Source organism: Lycium barbarum, chromosome 2 (assembly GCF_019175385.1).
Source record: "Lycium barbarum isolate Lr01 chromosome 2, ASM1917538v2, whole genome shotgun sequence".
In the NCBI taxonomy this organism is placed as follows: Eukaryota; Viridiplantae; Streptophyta; class Magnoliopsida; order Solanales; family Solanaceae; genus Lycium; species Lycium barbarum.
Genome location: NC_083338.1, coordinates 28,418,884 through 28,441,502, shown reverse-complemented (window position 1 = coordinate 28,441,502; position 22,619 = coordinate 28,418,884). Strand labels below are relative to the sequence as shown.

At 39.5% G+C, this 22,619-nt stretch overlaps 1 pseudogene; it reads right to left on the bottom strand.

Moving 5' to 3' along the window:
- The window catches only part of LOC132628483 (COP9 signalosome complex subunit 2-like), a 61,239-nt pseudogene extending 39,586 nt beyond the window's left edge, over positions 1-21,653 (bottom strand).
- Between the last annotated feature and the right edge of the window lie 966 nt (positions 21,654-22,619).

Below are 22,619 nucleotides of genomic sequence, written 5' to 3'. Positions count from 1 at the left end.
AGAAAGAGGTAGTAGATTTCTTTGTAAATTTGTAGTATAGTGACAACCATACCTTAGTGTGCAGAGTTGGAAAAGTCGATTTCACTTTGGATGAAACTCAGCTCGGAGAGATTCTAGGTGTCCCAACTGAGGGAATGAAAATGCTGGGAAATGACAAAAATATCAAAGCCTCAGATGATTTCAAAAGTTTCATAGTCAAGATTAGAGAGCAAGTGACCACCGATACTTTATACAAGAAGCAAATGAAGCCACAATATTAGCTTCTCTTTAAGTAGGTCAACAAGGTGGTTCTACCCAGAGCTGAGAAAAGGTACAATGCATCTAAAAGGGATCTGTTTCTGATGAAGGTTTTGGATGAAGGACATTTAGTCAGTCTACCCTCCATCATGATTGAGCATATGATGAAATTCGTAAATACAAAAGATGGCAAGCATAGTCTACCATATGGTTTCCTCCTGAAAAAAGTTTTTGATCACTTCAAAGTTGCTACTGGGAAAGTTACTAAAGGGACAGTGAAACAGATGTTCTCTTTGAGCATACTAGAGGAATGTGGCATTGTGCAAAAGAAAAGGGGAATAAGAAGCACCTCTACTATCTCGAGTCTCATTGAGGCAAATGAGAAAATGTTAGTTGAAATAGAGAGGTTGCAGGTTGAAAATGCCTTGTTAAGAGTAGAAAATGCTAAGTTGAAGGCTGGAGGACCTGGTCCTAGAGACAGACAACAAGGTTGCTAAGTTAAGAGGTGAAAATGAAAATCTGCAACAGAAAGTTGGACGACTTCAGGAGCAGATCTTGTATACTCACAGAGCTGCAGATGCCAGGCTAGACATGATGCTCAAAGCTCTCAATCCAATCAAACCTGCAAACACATGATCCATCTACTTCTTTCCTTTTGGACCCCTCATTTTTGTGTTTTTTTCTTCTCTCTCTTGCTTAACGCTAGTCCTACTTTTGTAAAATCTCTTTTTGGCCTATAAACATGACTATGGCACTATGGCAACTTTATTTTGTATATTTGTGCTTCAACTGACTGCTAAATCTCAATGACAATTGCTCTGTTTTGTGCATATGTTTTCTCCTTCATATTGTTTTGGTTGTTTCTGTTACTGATCATTCTGAGTTTCCCAAGTGGCCTGAGTGAAATGTCTTTGAACTTCTTCAGGCTTGTGCTAATCTTATAACTCTTTTCAATGATGCCAAAAGAGGGAAAATAGGGACAAAACAAATTGATGTTTGATTGGGGACAAAATAAATTGATGTTTCATTAATTTTCAATACAACTTGGTCTCAAAAGAAATTGATATGGCACTTGATCTTAAAGGCCATGTTCTCAGGGGGAACTCCCAAATGAAACTGAATATTGCACAATTGTGAAAGGTTCAAACATGAAGAATGAGAGCCTAGTCCCCAGGGGGAACTTGGTCTCACAGGTACAACTGAAATATCGCATCTAGCGTTCTATGAAGAGGAACCTGTTTCTCAGGGAGAACATCAATTACAAGTTTTTCATCATCAAAAAGGGGGAAATTGATGAGTTATGATATGTTGTCATTTTGATGATTTGACAAACACGCCAAGGACCAGGTCCTTGATCAGGTCCTCTGGGCACTGTACGAAACATGACAGCTGGAAAAGCTGTGTGCACTGTTCTGACTGGCATAACTGCAGTAGCAAGCTAGAAGTCAAATCTATAGCAAAAGGCCACTATGAAAAGATGAAAGGTTCCTATCCATTGCTTCTCACATGTTCCTCACTTGGCCCCTTATATATACAACATGTTAGCATTGTTTAACCTAACACTTGCAAATCTAAAATTATATTTCTCTCAAGTGCAGCCGCCACCCCTCTCAAGGTGCTCTCAAGAACAAAGCCTCAACAAGCCAAAGGACCAGATCCCTAAACTGAAGATGCTTCAAGTCCTTAGGTTGTTGAGTCTTTGTTCCTTTGTTCTATAAATTGTAAACCTACTCTTCTCTTTTAAGAAGCTGTTTGTAAGTGCTTGAAATCTCAAGGGCAGCTTGTAAGAAGTTTATCTTCACAAGCTTTTGAGTGGTACACTAGGCTAGAGTTAGTCTAAGTATATTAGTTTTAATTCTTAGCTACTTAAGCTTTGAGTGGCACACTTGTCTAGAGGTAGGCAAGGTGTATTAGTTTTGCTTGGCTAGAGGTAGTCAAGAGTTGCTTACAATAGAGGTATTGTAAGGGTGAGGGATTAAGAGTTTAATTCCTAGGTTGCAATAGGTTGTAATTTGAACATGTAACACCTCATGCATTCGGGCTAAGATTTGACTCGCAAGACGGGGGGTATAATGAACCCAATTTGAGTAGTGTAGAAATAGTGTTTGAAACCCAATCAATACATGAGAAGAGTCCTTGAGCAAAGGAAAGTCAGAAGCTACCCTACGGAGCGTGTTTTCAAGTGAGTTTGCACCATGTCTCACTAAAAATGCGTATACGGAAAAATATGTATGGAATTTGGGAACATTTTCTTCTTAAAAGTTGTAAATCTTTGAAATACCTTTCCAACAGTATATTATGGAGGTCAAACAGACATCTGTACAAAATGTTATGCCTGTTTTACTAAAACAGTGTTCTGCCAATTTACGGTGGAATCTACGGGCCGTAAAAATTATACGGGCCTTAGATTTGGGGAGTAAATTGGCCAGAAATCCCAAATGACTGTAATGGATTTATGGTGGGATCTAAGGACAGTAAATCTTTTACAGTTCGTAAAATGGGGCGTAAAACAGGTCCGACAGCAATTTTAAAATTTTGTTTTAAGGCTTTTTCACTTCATTCTTCACATCGCCAAGCCATAAAACGACCTCCTACCCTCTCCGATCATCAAGAACACCAAGGTAATCCTATTCTAATAATTCCAAGTCAATTCTAATATATATCCTTGTATTCTAAACAAGAAATCATCATTCCTAACCTAGGGCTTTCAAGAAAACCCATCTCAAGGTTCAAGATTCAAGATTTTAGAAATCTTCTTCAAAGTTCAAGTATTTAATTTAAGTTTTGGAGCATTACCAGGAATGTAGAGTTTCTATCCACGTGTGGGAACATCTTTGTTCTTCCCCACGCCACGTTCTTCCATGATCATACAAGTTACACCAAAACTAGGGTTTTATCCATGTTCATGATAACCCTAAGTAGATGTACCATGATATACTATAATTGTGTGATTACTTCGTTATTGTATTCTTAATAGTCCTTTTTGGTTATTGAGAATCTGTCTGTAATCCATGAAAACCTATACTTTGCACTTCATGGGTTCCTACATGTAAGTTATTAAATGTAATGCTTATTTTCTTGAATATCCTACATGTCTACAAGTTTTCATGCAATTATATTATATTATTATATCCATGCTATGATACAAGATACTCATGGTTAATACAAGTCATGTTTCATGAAATTCATGGGCTTCTTAGCCAACTATATCATGTTCATGTTTTTGAGGGTTGCACAGATTACCGAGAAGGTTTCATACCTGAAACTACGTATGCCAACGTAGGATAAGGATTGCTCCGCCCCGTAGGACGATTCCTTCATATTTTCCCTATTGAGGGATTTGGATCCATTCCTGTCATGTTCACGTCTTGTACCCCGGCAAGGTACAAGATGGCTTAGCTGATTGGGCAGAGATCAGACGCCACATGTTAACGTGGTGGTTACATGTCAGTTATATTAATGTTCTCCCAACTTAAAATGCTTTTACTCATGTTATATATGCATTCATGTTCATGTCAGGTACTCATGTTCATTACCAGGCATCAGTTTCAGTTTTAGCTCTTATCATGTTACTTTCATGTGCCATGTTTATTTCATTCAGTTGCTTTACATACCAGTACATTCAATGTGTTGACGTCCCCTTTTTACTGCCCGGGGGCCTGCATTTCACGATGCAGGTATGGATTTACAGGGCGATGCCTCTGCTCATTAGGATCTGCTCGTATCAGCTTTATTTGTTGGGCCCCACCTCCTTCGGGGTTTAGACATTGTCTTTCTTTTATTGGATATACAGTTAAAGATATGCTGGGGGCCTTGTCCCAGCGAATATGTTTTCATGATCAGACTTTTGTTAGAGGTTTCATAGACTAGACAAGTCAGTTATGTCATGTTAGACTTTCAGAGTCGGTTAGCCGGTTTGGCTTATTTATGATATTATCTGCATTCATGATTTAAATGAGTATCTCTATATTATATGGTGACTTAATATGTTTTACAAAAGCTCATCATGCATTTCACGTTATATTTCCGCTCATGTATGACTCATGATGATTCAGTAAATCATGTGATTCGCTTGGTCACATGCAGTCAGGCACCGAGTGCCGTGTTACACCCAGGCCATGGTTCGAAGCGTGACGGAACATTGCTCCGTTTAGTGAAGTTGGAAATCTAATTGGGGTAGGTCGTGGTTTTTAATCCCTTGAGAAAAGAGTTTTCCACGTAAATATCTTGCCTTGTTTACTTTCCAGCATTATCTGTGAAAACAGTTCAGGGACCAGGTCCCTTAGAATGTTTTGGTGAACTTTCAGGTTGTGAACTCATAAAGGGTGAACTCATAGGTTCTATCATATATACTCCACATGCATAAAAACACTTCATGTAAGTGTGTCTCCCTGTAAGTATAGAGAGAGAGACAGAGAAAGAGAGGGGGATGCCAAAAGTTCCTAGATTTCAACTCATCTATGATTTCAAGTAGTATACCAGACAAAGAGAGCCTACAAAAATAAGTGGTTCTCTACTTGGACACCCCATTCATCCGTACACATAGGAATCTCATGGGTGCACCAAAAATAAATGAGGGATAAAAAGCTATTTTTCAAATGTACAAAATCATGCTCAATTCCCTTAAAATGTCTTCTATTTTTTTCTCTCTACCTTATCCATATAAGAGCTAATGGAGCAATATCCCATGTCATGTTCCTTCTCTTCCGTCTTATAAAATCCCAATTGAACAAAGTGTACTTTATTGTCCCCTGGATATTCCACAGTAGTCCAAACCATCTCAGAATCACCCATATTGAAGCAAGCGCTGACAATGTAGTGGAAGGTGATCCGTAAACTCTCCCGGGTTTTTGTATATAAACAATAAAGCACAAACTAACATAGGTGATCCTCTTTTTCCCCATACTCTCGGCTGTCAAAATTGCTCCTCTAGTCGCCATCCATACGAAGAAACATCCTTTCTTGGTGCCCTGAGAATCCAAATTGCATCGTGCAGGAAAACCGTCTCATCTCCTGTGAGCATCTTGACATTTTAGGACTTCACTGAGAAACGACCCCCATTTTGTAACTCCCATCTCCAAGAGTCCTGGATGTTGAAGGCTAGACTGTGTTTGTAGAGTATCAAGCGAGTTATGCAATTCCTTTATTGTTACACCTCGTGAATTTTTGCGTCGTCGTAAGCAAACTAACGTGAGTTCAGAGAGGCTATGATACCCCTAAAAGGTTAAGGAAGACTTTTAATCTTTTAATAAGTGTTAGACAAGTATTTAAAGGTTTCGGGATCAAGCGAATTGAATAAATTAGGTTTGTTGAAAATTTGGAAAAAACTTAAGCATGCATGGTATTTGCCTTAAGAGGCAGTTTGATATACAAGTTATCTCTTTCTCTCATGTTTCCTTATTGTTTTATTATATTATTATACATGCCTCACATAATCAGTACATTACTCGTACTGACGTCCTTTCTTTTATGGACGTTGTATTTATGCCCACAGGTAGACAGGGAGACGGACCGGATACTTAGGAGCTCTATCAGCAGTCTTATAGGAGCACTCCACTTCTTCGGAGTTGCCTCTTGTTGGTATATTTTTTTTGTACATATTTGGGGCATAGCGAGGTCCCGCCCCGTCCTTATGATTCTAGTATTCTAGTAGAGGCTCGTAGATACATGTGTATGGGTAGTAGATGTCTCATGATCTTATTAGTGCATATTCTATACATTATTTTGTAGCCTTGTGGGCCTATGTGTATATATATATATATATGTTTGGGAAGTAAATGAAGGCTGTCTCGTAATGAGTTTTATGATGAGAATGGTGTATGTTCAGATTGAATGTGATGACAAGTGAGTTAGGTGGTGCTCGGTAGGGTAGCTCCGGGTACCCGTCATGACCCTCTAGTCGGGTCGTGACACTTATCTCTCAATCTTGAAGATTACTCCTAAATTGAAGATCCCAAAGAACATTTCTTTCTTGTATCTTCTGAATTTGTTGGATTGTCATCTCTTTTTGGCATGAAATACTATGAATGTTTGGATATGTGGCTCTCAAGGTTTTATCCCCACACCACCTGTGTCCCCAAAAACTAACCCTACTCCCATCCCCTACCTTGACAGTTATGTTATCACTAAACTCCTCCCAACCCTTCAAGATATTTCTCCAACGCCCGCACCCAAAAGGAGTAGTAATGTTTGGCTTTTTAAAAGCTTGTCACTTGGAAAAACCACATTGCGAACTACTCTAGTTTTAATATAACATAGTTTAATTATGATGTATCATAATTTGTCTTAATGGAAGTATTGGCACAAAAATAAGAGTTGACGTCGAGTGACCAAGAGGTCAGGGGTTCAAGCCATGGAAATAACCTCTTACTACTAGAGGAATTTAATAGATTCGTGCTAAATTCAGGAAAAGAAAAGAAAAATCAAAGAAAATTGTGTGCGTGTTACAAAGACTAGAATTTTCCAAAGATTCTCAATGACTACCTTCAGAATGTACTACTATCTTTCGTAAGGAACTTTTAGTTTCCAAAAAAGGTGCTTCTAGAAATAACATGCTTTAGGAAAAAGAGACAACAAAAAACAAGAGAAACTTAGACATAGAGAAGTAACTGAAATTGGCATCTGAATTGATAGAGGATGAATGCAAAAATTTTGGCCAAAATGAAGGAAATGACATCTAATTCTGCTCAAAAGTGAGTATATTATCAAGTAAATGGGAAGAAAGGTATTAACATAGCTTCAGTTTTTTGTTATTTTTTGTCTCTGTGTACATTTGAATGTCAATTGTATATACCTCCAACAATTGTGTCCCTTTCTTATGATCATTAGTGCCATCGTTGTTTTTACAAGATGGGTAAAGCTCTTTCAGAATCTAATAAAGTTATCAAGTTATGTTCAGGAAAACCATAGCAAAATAATAGCTACAGATGCTACTCTGAGCAAAGCAAGATACCTTGCTTAATCGTTCATATTCCCCCACGTCAAACCAAATCTTGCAAAGCTTTAGACTAACCTTGAACCATAATCTCTGTGAAAGAAATAGGGGATCATGAGACCTTAACAAAAAGACACATGAACTTCGAGAGAAACCTACAAACAGGCTCATGTATGCCATAAAATGAATACATTATAACCTTATTCTTAGCCTCTTCGAGGGCTTTAAGTGTTGTCGGGTAGAACTCTTGTAGAAGGATGAAGTTCTGACTAGCTGATCCAGAAACAAAATCCATGATACTGTTTATACACTTCTCACTATAGTTCCGTGTCATTGCTGATTTTATTTAGGTAAGCATTTCCCTATAAGCATCCATAATTTCCTTTACTTCCCTAGCTCTAAAATTCTTAAAAGCATAAAGCATGAGACCTGAATAAGAGGTTTACATGACTTGGATGTATGAACTATAACCAGGCTTTTAAAATTACAAACTTGAACTATAACTACAAATTTTGAATAAGGGATATAATGCAAATTTGCAATTCCAATTCAGAGAAGAGGATAGAAACTACACGCCAGAAGATGAAAAAAACCCAGTTCAAAAGTAAACTAAAGAGACATCGTCTTCATCAGTGATTTGATACTTGTTGAGTCATATACGCACATGAAATGAGAAAAAGAGTGGATAGAAGAAAGAGGCACTTGTGATAGGTACACGTCCCAGTTCAAATTTTACTACAGACAAACCTCTCTATACTAGTCATTCTTCATAGCAACATTTCACTATAACAACCATGTATTATGTGGAACTGATCTTTAATGTTATGCTATATTATATGTCTCTATAATAACATTTCGCTATAGCAGTCAAACAATATCGGAACAAGCGATGTTGTTATGGGGAGGTTTGACTGTAGCTGGTTAAGCAAGCGTAGTATCTAAGTGAAGAAAGATAGAGGGCAAGCCCATTATTCGGCGAGCTTTGAAGCTAGAACCAGAAGGTTTCTCGGTCTACTGAAGTAAATAAGAAGAGATAGAGGCCTGCTAATTGATTCTGACCTCTCTTTGTTAACCAAGGTAAGTGATTTCGACTTTCAGGTCATATAAATAGTGACAAAAGCTACACAGGTAGAAAGCTTTTATTAAAGCACTGTTGAAAACTGCAAATATACACTTTCAACTCCTTACCACTCTGCTTTCTCAGGTTCCATACGTACTACTTTAGCAAAACCCTCAAGTGCTCCCTCAGGATCAGTATTGACCAAACCTATGTATAAATCATTGCAGAATATTACTTTGATAATGCGTTCAAATAGAGGAGTTATAGTGAACACAAGTGGACCAATACAAACAGATAGAACATCTCTAAGGAGCAATATCAAAAATTAGAGTTGATTGCCTGAATGATCACTCAACTTGTAGTAGTTGACCACTAAAGTCATGTATCTTTCTTTTGTCTTTCAAAAGTCATCTTACTCTACCTAGCTAGCCTCCATGGTCATCTTAGCCGGAAATACAATTTCTGATACCTATTTAGGGACGTGGAATCAAAAAATTATAGAGAAAAAAACTAAAATCGGTACTATGATTTATTAAGGACCCAAACTAAACCTGCATCCCTGACCCGACCCACTTACAACAACACCATACCCAATATAGTCCCACAAGTGGGGTTTGGAGAGTAAACCCGCTCCTGTGCAATAGCCTGCAAACCACACGGGAGAGTTAAACCGCACTAGGCAATCCCCGTACGACGAGCTCGACCCAGAAGGCAAACTGTCACGACCCAGCTAGAGGGCCATGACGGGTACCCGGAGCTACCCTACCGAGCACCACCTAACTCACTTGTCATCACATTCAATCTGAACATACACCGTTCTCATCATAAAACCCATTACTAGACAACCTTCATTTACTTCCCAAACACATATATACATATAAATATACATAGAACCACAAGGCTACAAAATGATGCGCAAAATATGCACTAATAAGATCATAAGACATCTACTACCCACACACATGTATCTACGAGCCTCTACTAGAATACTGGAATCATAAGAACGAGACAAGACCCCGCCATACCCCAAATATGTACACAAAATATACCAACAAGCGGCAACTCCGGAGAAGTAAAGTGCTCCTATGCGACTGCTGATAGAGCTCCTAGGTATCCGGTCCGTCTCCCTGTCTGCCTGCGGGCATGAACGTAGCGTCCATAAAAGGAAGGACGTCAGTACGAATAATGTATTGAGTATGTAAGGCATGAACCATAATGTAGTAAAGCAATAAGGAAACATGAGGGAAAGAGATAACTGTCTATCAAACTGCCCCTTAAGGAGAATACCATGCATGCTTAACCTTTTAAGAAAACATTTTTCATACATACATAACATAATATCATCACTAGCCCGCGTCCGGGGTAATCATCTCACGCCGCCCACTAGTGGTGACTGCCCGGCCAACTAGGCACGGTGTACCTATCATCATCCATAAGCCGCCCACCGAAGTGGTGTCTGCCCGGCTAACTAGGCACGGTGTAATCATACATAAAATAAGCATACATGAGAGCCCAATTAAAAGCTACAACTCTATCGGAGTGACGTAAGGTCGGTAACCTCCGATTATGTTATGGAACAATCATGATTGTCATGTCTCACCTTGAAGGAAATAGTATTATGAGGTGAGGCTATCACCAACGAGTAATATCAAGAAAATCATGCACTAGGATCATTGGTCTCATTATAGCATCATTTCATAAGCTTTAGAATCTCGATGAATAAAATTATCATAATCATCGTCATTATCATAGAACATATCTCCTCTCTTTCTCATACAAAGCTCTTAGAAATCTTTAGCCCTCAACTTTGGGATACGAGAAAGTCATGGAAATATATAGGAATCATAGTATAGGAGTCATGCCTTTGAAATAAAGGGACTAGCCTCACATACCTTTACGTCTCTTTAACTTTATCGACTAAACGTTTCCCCCTCCAAGCTCACGATTCTACATTCAAGAGAATTTGTACTAAAATTAGATAATTGGAAGCATACTTGTGTCTAAACTCAAATGGCTAAGAGCTAACGAAAATTGGGCAGCATTTCCTTTGTTTCAACAACTTCCTCCATATGGTAAACAACTCCCAAATATCGATAGCAACACCCATAATATCATAATCAATAAACTTCTTCAAGTTAAACATTATTCAACTCTTAAAATTCCTTTTCAAAGTCATCCTTAACCATAACTACAATGTAACACCATATCCATTTTCATATAATACTTCCTCAACATCATTAGTATCATTTACAACATGATTATACCATGGCATAACAAGAATTATGATTCAAGTCAAATTACTATTCAAGAATATCATTATTTCCACATTTGAGCCTCATATTCTACTTTCTTCCCCAATCCAAGTCATTCAACCACTCAATACTCTTAATAACATGAAATGAATACAAAACTCACCTATGGTGATGTAGGAATTGACTTTAGATGAAAATACTTTACTTGAGAAAAAAACCCAACTTCAATTCCAAAAGAATTCTTGGCTTCCACCAACACTAGTGAGCATCCACACACTTGATTCTCTTGATTCTTGGTGTTTAATCTTTGATTTCTCTTGGATTTGTGTTGATATGGTGAGTTAATGGAAGCTTTGAGAGGATTTAGGGTTTTAATTTGGGTGAAAAATGAGGCCTAAATCGTGGGAATGAGTATATAAAAGTTGGAAATTTTTTTCCAACGCCCCAATTTCTAGAAATCTCGGGAATAGTACGTGTGTACTATTCATCACGTACTTTGAAGTACGTGATGAACAGTATCACGTACTTTGGGGGGCAGAAATTTCAAGCTCTGGAAATTCTGGGCAAAATACGCCCAGAAAGTACGGGACGTACTTTATTGTACGGGCCGTATTTCCATCCCTACTTCACAGAAATGCTATCTGTCAGTTGCATTGGAAAGAAGACTCGCCGAAATTCAATTTACATAGCTTATAGATTCTGTAACTCCTCATATTCTAGGAGATATGCCCCTGACAAGTTGGGCTAAAATTTCCGTCAAAATTTTGTCAAGTTTTTTCCTAATTTTCAACGAACCTATTTTCTTCGATTCGCTTGATCCCGAAACCTTTAAATACTTGTCTAACACTTACTAAAAGTCTTCCTTGACCTTATAGGGGTATCATGGCCTCTCCGAACTCACGTTAGTTTGCTTACAACGACGCGACAATCCACGAGGTGTAACATCCTTCCCCCCGTAGAAACATTCGTCCTTGAATGTTAAACTCTTAGGAATTCTACAAACATTTCGCCAGAGTTTCCATTGTAACTATACCACTACCAGCCTATCACAACAACCCAAATTATAAAATGCCTCACAGGACTACAACAACAATAACAATATTGGTCACACACGACCAAGGAGTCATCAAAAGAAGCATTACATACCTGGGGACAATGGCTGTTACACCCCGCACTTTTTGAGCATGAGCATGCCACGTACATCACCGTAGTAACGGAGTATCGAAGACGTCCCATGATGTTTTTAAAGGTACAAGCCATGGGAAATATGTAACAATGAAGTAAAGGATGAATTAGGATCTCGTAAGTCGTAATCGGGAAAGACTATTTTGAAACACAAGAACATTGCCATTATCAAGTATAATAAATGATAAATATCATGTATGGAGAGTTTCGGAAGATTTCGAGATCAAGAAAATTGAAGAAAATAAGTTTGACGAAAATTTGAGAAATGTTGGCAGGATTTTGGGCAGATTTTTAGTCAACTTTGGAGGGGCATATCTCCTAGTATAATAGGAGTTTTAAGGTGTTTCAAACGCCTAATATGAATTTCGTCGAGTCTAGTTTCCAACGCAATAAACCGTTCATCGATACGATGTCGGAATAGAGAATTATGGACGTTACAAGCTATGCGGGCAGATCAGAAACAGCACTGCTACAGTGCTGCTACAGTATTGCTACAGACCTACAGTGATGCCGACTTTGGCACCCTATATAAGGGGAGAAACCTTATTCTTTTCTTCACAAAAATTTCCCAAATGCTCTAGAAAATTCAGCCACATATGAGAGCATATATATAACATAAAAGCGAGGATTTTGAGAGATTTCAAGTTACGGAGTATTAATCGAGGTCCGGACAACGTGTAGTCATGATTATAGTTTTGTCTTGCGTTGGAATTGTCTTGGATTCAAAGTAAATATCGAAGATATTTCTTCTCTAGAAAGAATAAGGTATGAATCTCTACTTATTAATATTATTTTTTGTTTACTCACGAAGATAAAGTCATTAAATAATCGTCTAGCGGGTTGGCTAGTTGTGAAAATTGGAAAAACATCGTGAGGGATGTTTTATGATACATAATGGTTTTGGAGATAATGTTATGGATGTTGGTATTGTTGTTATTGTTGTTGGTCGTTGAATTATGATTTCTGGCTAGGCATATAAATAGGGGAGATGCTGCCCGATTTTCGGCAGAATATAGAGTAGTTTGACTTGAAAGTCTAGTATAACTATACTATGGTGAGTCTAATGATAGTGTGAATCCTCTTAAATGTAGACTCACGAATTCGGACGAATAAGTGTGGATAACTAGAGGTTGAACAGGTATGTTAAGGCTAGTCCCTTTCTTCTAAAGGCATGATTCCTTTCTTATGAATCCAATAGGTGTTTTCCAAATGTCCCATGATCCCTTTATGTGAATCCATAAATGTTTTCCAAGAATATTCTTATTCCCAAAAGCTAGAAATTCATGATTCATAGAGTTTATGATTCAAAGGCGTGACTTCTTTCTTGATAATCTATAAATATTTTCCAAAATGTCCCTATTTTCGGAGTCAAAGATTTATGATTCTATAAGCTTTTATGACAACAACAACGGACATGTTTTTACAATATGAATGACGATGTTAAAGATGAGAATGTTTCTATGATGATTATGATGATGATGATGATTTTAATTCTGGAAATTCCAAAGCTTATGATGTTAATACTATTATGAGATTATGGAGATTATTTCATGATTTTTCTTGATTTTATTCATTGTTGTTGATCTCACCTTATAATAATTGTTCTTTCAAGGTGAGATATAGCGATGATGATAATTTCATAATGAAAATCGGAGGTTACCGACCTTACGTCACTCCGAAGTATTTATAGCTTTTATTTGGCTCTCATGCATGCTTTATATATATATATATATATATATATATATATATATATATATATATATGTATTTTACTACACCGAGCCGCGCTATAGTCGGCCGGGTGCGGCACCTATTGTGCAACCACTGATCAGTTGGTATTACACACCCAGTCCCGAAAGGGCCGGGTAAGTTACACACCGAGTCCTGAAAAGGCCGAGTACGTTACACACCGAGTCCCGAAAGGGCCGGGTATGTTACACACCGAGTCCTGAAAAGGTCGGGTACGTTATGATGACGATATTATATATATGTATGCAAGAAAAGTTCTTTTTTAAAAGCTAAGCATGTATGACATCCGCCTTATGAGGCATCCAGATGTACAGGTTATCTCTCTTATTTCATGTTACCTTCCATATCTATATTATGTTGTTATTCATGCCTTACATACTCAGTACATTATTCATACTGACATCCCTTCTTGTGGACGCTGTGCTCATGCCGACAGGTAGGCAGGGAGACGGATCAGACCCGTAGGTGTTCCACCAGCAGATTCTCAGAAGCACTCCACTCACTTCGGAGCTGCAGTCTATTTGGTATTGTCCTTATGATCATTTGTATTCTATGTAGAGGCTCGTAGACGTGTGTGTACAGTCAGATGTTTTATAGTTCCACCGGTTCATATTGTTGTATAATATATTGGTGGCCTTGTCAGCCTTATTTTGAGCTCTTGATACTTTATTGTTAGCCTTGCCGGCTTTATGAAATACATTATGTTGTGGCGACCTTGTTGGTCTGCATACGTACATATGTGCTGAATGAGCGGATATTCCTATGTTGGGCCTTTTCTACATACAGATATTCCTTGAGTTATGATTTATAATGTTCAAAGTGACAGATAAGTCATGTGGTTCCCGGCCTACGGGTCGGAGCCCGTCATACTCCTGGTAGGGGTGTGACAATGGCGTCTCATCTTGAATTTCTTCTGGGGGTGGAAATAAATGTGGGTATCTGGATTTCATATCTTCTTCTGCTTCCCAAGTCATCTCTTCTCTACTATTGTTTCTCTATAGAACCTTAACTGAGGCTACGTCTTTTGTTCTGAGTCTCCGAACTTGCCTATCTAGAATGGCAATAGGTACTTCTTCATAGGACAATTTCTCAGTAACTTGGACATCATCTATAGGCACAATTTTGGAGGGATCTCCAATGCATTTACGAAGTATTGACATATGAAAAACTGGATGGACTGACTCCAAGTCTGAAGGCAGATCTAACTCATAAGCCACTTGGCCCACCTTGCGTACAATCTTGTAAGGCCCAATATACCGGGGACTAAGCTTCCCCTTCTTTCCAAATCTCATTACACCCTTCATCGGCGACACTTTTAAGAATACCCAATCGTTAACTTGGAATTCCAAATCTCGTCGGCGATTGTTCGCATAAGATTTCTGACGACTCTGGGCTGTAAACAACCGGTCTCGAATAAGCTTGATCTTTTCTACCGCTTGTTGGATCAATTCTGGGCCTATTAACTTTGTCTCCCCTACCTCGAACCATCCTATTGGCGATCTACACTTCCTCCCATATAAAACCTCATTTGGGGCCATTTGAATGCTAGAGTGATAACTATTGTTGTATGCAAATTCAATGAGTGGAAAATGATCATCCCAATTACCTCCGAAGTCTAACACACATGCTCGCAACATATCTTCGAGGGTCTGAATGGTGCGCTCAGCTTGCCCATCAGTCTGTGGATGAAATGCTGTGCTAAGTCTCACCTGAGTTCCCAAACCTTCCTGGAAGGTGTTATATCCCGTATTTTTATACGTCGAATTATTCGTAAGCTAATCGACATAAGTTAAGGACGGGATTATTTTGGGATATGAAATAAGTGCCTTTAATTCTCGATTTTAATTAGTACACGAATTGCTTATCAATTTTATTTAGTGTAGAAATATTATTGGAGATTAGGAAATAATTAATTATGATTAGATTATTAAGTAGGGATTGGTGATTAATTAAAATTAATTAAGTTAATTATATCTTGTGGGCCCCACCCCTTTTTAATTTAAAAAAATAAAAAACAAAACAAAACAACAATTGATGAGTCATGGGGGGGGGGGGGGGGGGCACGTGTCCAAGGAAGGGACACCATATAAATGTATATGGCAATGACCAAATTGAGTTAACATTATTCATTTGCAAATTGAAAGCTTAAAAGAAAAAAGAAAAAAAAAGAACATTGCCATGGCTGCCAAGCTCTCGGCCAGCTATGGTTGAGAATTTTTTTTTGCTTGCTTTGATTTAATTCCAAGGTGATTTACAAGTCCAAGGAGGTGATAGCAACATTGGTATTGAATTGAGGAAAAATAAATAGTGAAATTGGTGCAAGTGAGCGTAGAATTTGCTCCGATTAAATTAAGGTAAGATTTTCTTATTTTATGGTATAATTGGATTGATGGTGTTGTAATGGAAGGATTAAAATTAGATTAGATGAAGTTGGAAGTAAGAAATTGCATGAATTCGTTGATATTAGGAGTTGTGGTTGTTATATGGAATTGTTGAGTTGAAAGGATTAAAAGTATGATTTATGTTCATATGTTGTTGTTCGTGTTGTTTTTGTGTTGTCGTTGATGTGGATTCTAAATTTGGAAGAAAGAAGTGTATAACGTATCGTATACAAAGCGTATGTTGGTTTGTTTGGTATATAATCTTAAATGTTAATGATTTGGATTGGAAAAGGATTAAGAAAGGTTATTGGGTTGTTTGAATTGTTTATGGGCAGAATTGTAAGGATTCTATATGAATGTTTCTGTTACTGTTATTGTTGGTATTGTTGTGATAACAGGAGGTTAATTGGAAGTTCGGGTTAGGCGAGTTATATAGGGGAAATGCTGCCCGATTTCCGTTAAGTTCTTAACTAATAAAAGTCCTAATCAAGAGAGTATGAATTAAAGAATGATTCCTATAAGTGATTGGTTACAGATTTATAAGCTAGAAAGTATAGTTTACTAAAAATAGCGTTACTTTCATATTAAATAGGCTAAAGAGGCGACGAAGCGAACTTGGTTACGATTAACCTTTAACAGGTATGTAAAGTTATCCCTTCTTTCTTTTGGCATGTCTTAGATATAAGTGACATATGATATGAGCTTTGGGGTAATTCTATTCATAAGTTTCGAGTGTGATTCACGATCCTTATTCACTTCTCGATGTTAGAATTCTTAAGGTAATTGAGCTATTGCCTTTCAAGTCTTCTATACGTTGGATAGTAGTCGGTATGTAAAATCTCCTATTCTTAGAGACTCTACGATGAATAACGTCCTTGAATTCCATAAGCTATTTCATATTATCTTGGTACATGTCTATGACTCCTGAGGCTCTATTTGATATAGTCCATAGTGACATTTAAAGGGTACTCAACATGACTATCACCTTTGATACTCGAGTGGTAGTTATTCTAATTATTCTATTGAGTCTCGGATGATGATATAATTTGCATATGGTTGCTCATGATATTCTACTCGTGCATGCTGTTAATATATCATTCATCGAGTCCCGGGCCGGGTATGTATTCGTGCACAGTTTCACTGCATTGGTCACCGAGTCCCTCACTAGAGGGTCGGGTACGGTATATGTATATGACGTTATGATGATATGATTATAGCACCGAGTCCCATGATGGGCCGGGTATGGTATATGTGTACACGACCTTATTCACCGAGACCCATAATGGGTCGGGTATGGTATATGATAATGATATGCATGATTTTGTTTCGTAAGGCACATGTACAGTGATTTCTTAATTATCATACTTGTCTCCTAGAACCTCTACTTCAGTTATGATCTTTCTTTATGGTATTTCATGCTTTATATACTCAGTACATACCTCGTACTGACCCCCTTTCTTCGAGGGGGGGGGGGCTGTGTTTCATGCCTGCAGGTGCAGATACTCGCTTTGGTAATCCTCCAGCTTAGGACTCATACTCAGCTATCTCGGAGTGCTCCATTGTTCTGGAGCCTAGACTTTTGGTACAGATCCTTTTTATATATATATATATATATGTAATCCAGGGGTACGGCGGGGCCCTGTCCCGTCATATGTCATTGTTGATACTCTTAGAGGTCTGTAGACATATGTGTGGGTTGTGTACAGATGTTGTTTAGCTGTGTTAGCATGACTTATATTCGGGACGTTCCCATACGTAGTGGCAGCTTTGTCGGCTTGCATATATATATATATATATATATATATATATATATATATATATATATATATATATATATATATATATTGGGATGTTGTATGTAGTAGCAGCCTTGTCGGCTTGCATTTATACTTTGGGATGTTCCCGTATGTAGTGGCAGCCTTGTCGGCTTGTGTATTATGTCATGCTTGATTGATTGTTACTCCTCAGGAGACAAGTTACCTTGATGTATATGTGTGACAGTTCTGGGAAGACGTTTTGTTTTTACAGGTTTCCATATTATGTTTAGTTTCGAGTGTCCAGCTCGGGCACTAGTCACGGCCTACGGGGTTGGGTCGTGACAGAAGGTCTTCCAGAAATTAGCTGTCAATTGAGCTCCCCTTTCAGTGATAATGGATATTGGAACACCATGAAGTCGTACTATCTCTCTGAGATACAGCTTTGTATAATCTTCTGCTGAGTACGTAGTCCTGACTGGGAGAAAATGAGCTGACTTTGTAAGTCTGTCAACAACTACCCATATAGAGTCATGCTTACGCCGAGAACGAGGCAAGCCTACAATAAAATCCATATTAGTCACTTCCCATTTCCAATGTGGAATCTCCATAACTTGCAACAATCCTCCGGGCTTTTGATGCTCAATTTTCACCTGCTGGCAATTAGGACACTGAGCTACAAACTCTGCTATATCTTTCTTTATTCCGTCCCACCAATATATGGACATGAGATCATGGTACATCTTTGTCGCTCCTGGATGAACAGAATAACGGGAATGGTGAGCTTCTTCCAAAATGTGACGGCGTAATCCTGCAACATTCGGAACACATAGCCTGCTTCGATACCTGAGAACTCCATCTGCAGAAATCTTGAATGGCGACTTTTCTTTCTGAGGAATTGTATCTTTATAATGTCTTAACTTGGAGTCTTCATGTTGGCGCTTTTTCACCTCAACTACTAAAGATGAGGCAGCCGAATTTTGAATAGTGACTCATGTATTGCCTGAATCTATCAAGCAAACTCCCAGATTGGATAGTTGTTGAAGTTCACGAGCTAACTCCTTCTTCTCTGGATGAACATCACATAAACTACCCATGGATTTGCGGCTAAGAGCATCAGCTACCACATTTGCTTTTCCAGGATGATATAAAATGCTAACATCGTAATCTTTTAATAGCTCCAACCATTGCCTTTGCCGCAGATTCAATTCCTTCTGCTTGAAAATATATTGGAGACTCTTATGGTCTATATAGATATCAACATGGACTCCATATAAATAATGCCTCCACATCTTCAATGCATAAACCACTGCAGCAAATTCTAAATCATGAGTCTGGTAGTTTTTCTCATGTTTGCGCAACTGCCTTGAAGCATAAGCAATCGCCTTACCATGCTGCATTATCACACAACCTAATCCAACACCGGAGGCATCACAGTAGACAACATAGCGTTCTGATCCTTCTGGAAGTGTTAGAACCGAGGCCGAAGTCAATCTATTCTTCAACTCTTGTAAACTACGCTCACAAGCGTCGGTCCATTGGAATTTTTCCGATTTCTGAGTCAGCTTTGTCAATGGTGCAGAAACAGAAGAAAATCCTTCTACAAATCTTCTGTAATAACCTGCTAAACCCAGAAAGCTACGTACCTCTGTAGGCGTCGTAGGCCTTGGCCAAGTCTTCACAGCCTCAATCTTCTGGGTATCTACTTGAATACCATCAGCTGAGATGATATGTCCCATAAAAGTTACAGAATTCAACTAGAACTCACATTTTGAAAACTTGGCGTATAATTCCCGAGTTCGAAGAATTCCAAGAACAGTACGTAGATGATCTGCATGCTCTGCATCCGATCGAGAATATACCAGTATATCATCGATGAACACAATTATAAATAGATCTAGGAAAGGCCTGAACACATTATTCATCAAGTCCATGAATACAGCCGGGGCGTTAGTCAATCCAAACGACATAACTAGAAATTTATAATGACCATATCTGGTTCTGAAAGCCGTCTTTGGAATGTCTTTTTCTCTAACTCTCACTTGATGATATCCCGTCCTCAAATCAATCTTTGAAAACCACTTAGCACCCTGCAGTTGATCAAATAAATCATCGATTCTCGGAAGGGGATATTTATTCTTGATGGTCACCTTGTTCAACTTCCTATAGTCAATGCACATTCGTAAGGAACCATCTTTCTTTCTCGCGAACAACACAGGTGCTCCCCATGGCGATGAACTAGCCCTAATAAAGCCTTTTTCAAGCAGATCTTTTAGTTATGCCTTTAGCTCTTTCAATTCTGCAGGAGCCATCCTATAAGGAGGAATAGATATGGGTTTGGTATCCGGCAGCACATCGATGGTAAAATCGATCTCCCGTTCTGGTGGAAGACCTGGAAGCTCATCTGGAAATACATCTGAAAATTCATTCACTACCGGAACTGATTGAAAAGTTGGCGGTTTTGCTTCAGTGTCATGAACCCGGACTAAATGATAGATATAGCCCTTAGCAATCATCTTCCTCTCTTTGAGATAGGAAATAAACCTACCTCTCGGGGACGCTGTATTACCTTTCCATTCTAACACTGGTTCTCCCGAGAATGGCTATTACCGGGTCACCAACAGGAGTAGACACTTCAAAAGGTTTGATTGGCTCAGGTTTCACCCCAATACGATATGCAATATAAGGAGTAATATACGACAAGGTAGAACCCAGATCAATCAATGCATAAACATTATAAGAGAATACTGATAATATACCTGTGACCATATCATGGGAGGACTCAAGATCCTGTCGCCCGGCCAATGCATAAATACGGGCCTGAGGGCCACTTGAACTGGATGCTCCTCCTCTGCCCCTGCCACGCCCTGATGGCGCCTGTGAGCCTTGCCCCAAAGGGCGTACAGACAATAAGGAACCAGCTACCTCTATCACCCAACGATGGACAATCACGCATCATATGCCCAGTCTGACCACAAGCATAACAAGCATCTGAGCCTCGGCGACATTGGCCCGTATGTAATTTACCGCACTAGCTGCATCGTGGTACTGGTGGTCTCCTCTGACTAGGATCGCCTCCAAACTGAGAACCAGAAGCTCTCGAGCTCTGACCCGATCCAGAATAAATGGGGCGGTCAAATCTCCTGCCGGTAAATCGAAGAGGTGCACTAGCCATGGACTGGCCTGAATATCTGGAATGTTGTTGCCTCTGACCCCCTCTGTACTCACCACTGACACCGGCAGATCTGGCCCTCTTACTATGCCCTCTATCAATATCGCGTCACCCCTATGCGGTTGCTATTGTTCCTCTAAATTCTGGGCATGGGCCTGAATCCGGGAAATGTCCATCCCTTCCTGAAGTGAAGCCGTCAAGCAGTCTTTAATCAAGTGTGGCCTCAAGCCACTCACAAATTGATGCACTTGGTCTCCCATATGGCTACCATAGTTGGAGCATACCTAGCCAACGAATTGAACCGAAGGCTATACTCTCGGGCGCTCATATTTCCCTGTCTGAGATTTAAGAATCTGTAGGCTCGGGCCCGTCGAACTTCTGGTGGCAAATAATGGTGAATGAAGGCATCTACGAACTCTTGCCATACCGGAGGAGGTGCATTTTCCCCTCTCAAAAGCATCCAATTGTTATACCACAGAACGACTACATCCCGCAACCTATAGGCCGCCAACTCCACTGACTCAGTATCAGAAGCGTGTATTATTCTTAGCGTCCTCAACATCTCATCTATAAAGGCCTGTGGGTCCTCATCCGGCTTTGACCTAAAAATTCTGGCAGGTTCAACCTCATAAACTCACGGGCTCTGGCACTAGTCGCTCTGTCACCAGGACTCGCATTCTGCCGCTGGGTCTGGGCGGCTACTAACTTAGTCAACAACTGGACTGCATCTCGCAAGTCCCGATCTGGAGCAACAGGTGAAGGGATTGGAGCCCTTCCATGCTCTTCTGTTAATGGAGGAGTAGAGGTAGTATGTGAGGGAGTGACACTCTGAGCCTCGCTTTGTTCTAGCTCAGTCGGGAGTTCTCAGCTGGTACCTTCTCCAGCAGCGCCCAATATTGTGCTGACTTTCTTCTTCTTTCTCGGAGGCATCGCTGAAATTAGACAGGAAAATATTAGATAGTTGCATTCTTGACTTAACTCTATCGCACTATCTAAGATGAGAAGGAAGGTCAATAGTTCCTAAATGCCCTGCAGCCTCCTGTTTATAAGTGTGGCGTGCTTCACACTCATAAACAAGACTCTATCGGACACGACTCGTCGACACACCCTAGGACGAACTGCTCTGATACTACTTTTGTCACGATCCAGCTAGAGGGCCATGACGGGTACCCGGAGCTACCCTACCGAGCACCACCTAACTCACTTGTCATCACATTCAATCTGAACATACACCGTTCTCATCATAAAACCCATTACGAGACAACCTTCATTTACTACCCAAACACATATATACATATACATAAGCCCACAAGGCTACAAAATGATGCGCAGAATATGCACTAATAAGATCATAAGACATCTACTACCCACACACATGTATCTACTAGCCTCTACTAGAATACTGGAATCATAAGAACGAGACAGGACCCCGCCATGCCCCAAATATGTACACAAAATATACTAACAAGCGACAACTCCGGAGAAGTGGAGTGCTCCTATACGACTGCTGATAGAGCTCCTAGGTATCCGGTCCGTCTCCCTGTCTGCCTGCGGGCATGAACGCAGCGACCATAAAAGGAAGGACGTCAGTACGAATAGTGTACTGAGTATGTAAGGCATGAACCATAATGTAGTAAAGCAATAAGGAAACATGAGGGAAAGAGATAACTGTATATCAAACTGCCCCTAAAGGCGAATACCATGCATCCTTAACCTTTTAAGAAAACATTTTTCATACATACATAACATAATATCATCACTAGCCCGCGTCTAGGGTAATCATCTCACGCCGCCCACTAGTGGTGACTGCCCGGTCAACTAGGCACAGTGTAACTATCATCATCCATAAGCCGCCCACCGAAGTTGTGTCTGCCCGGCCAACTAGGCACGGTGTAA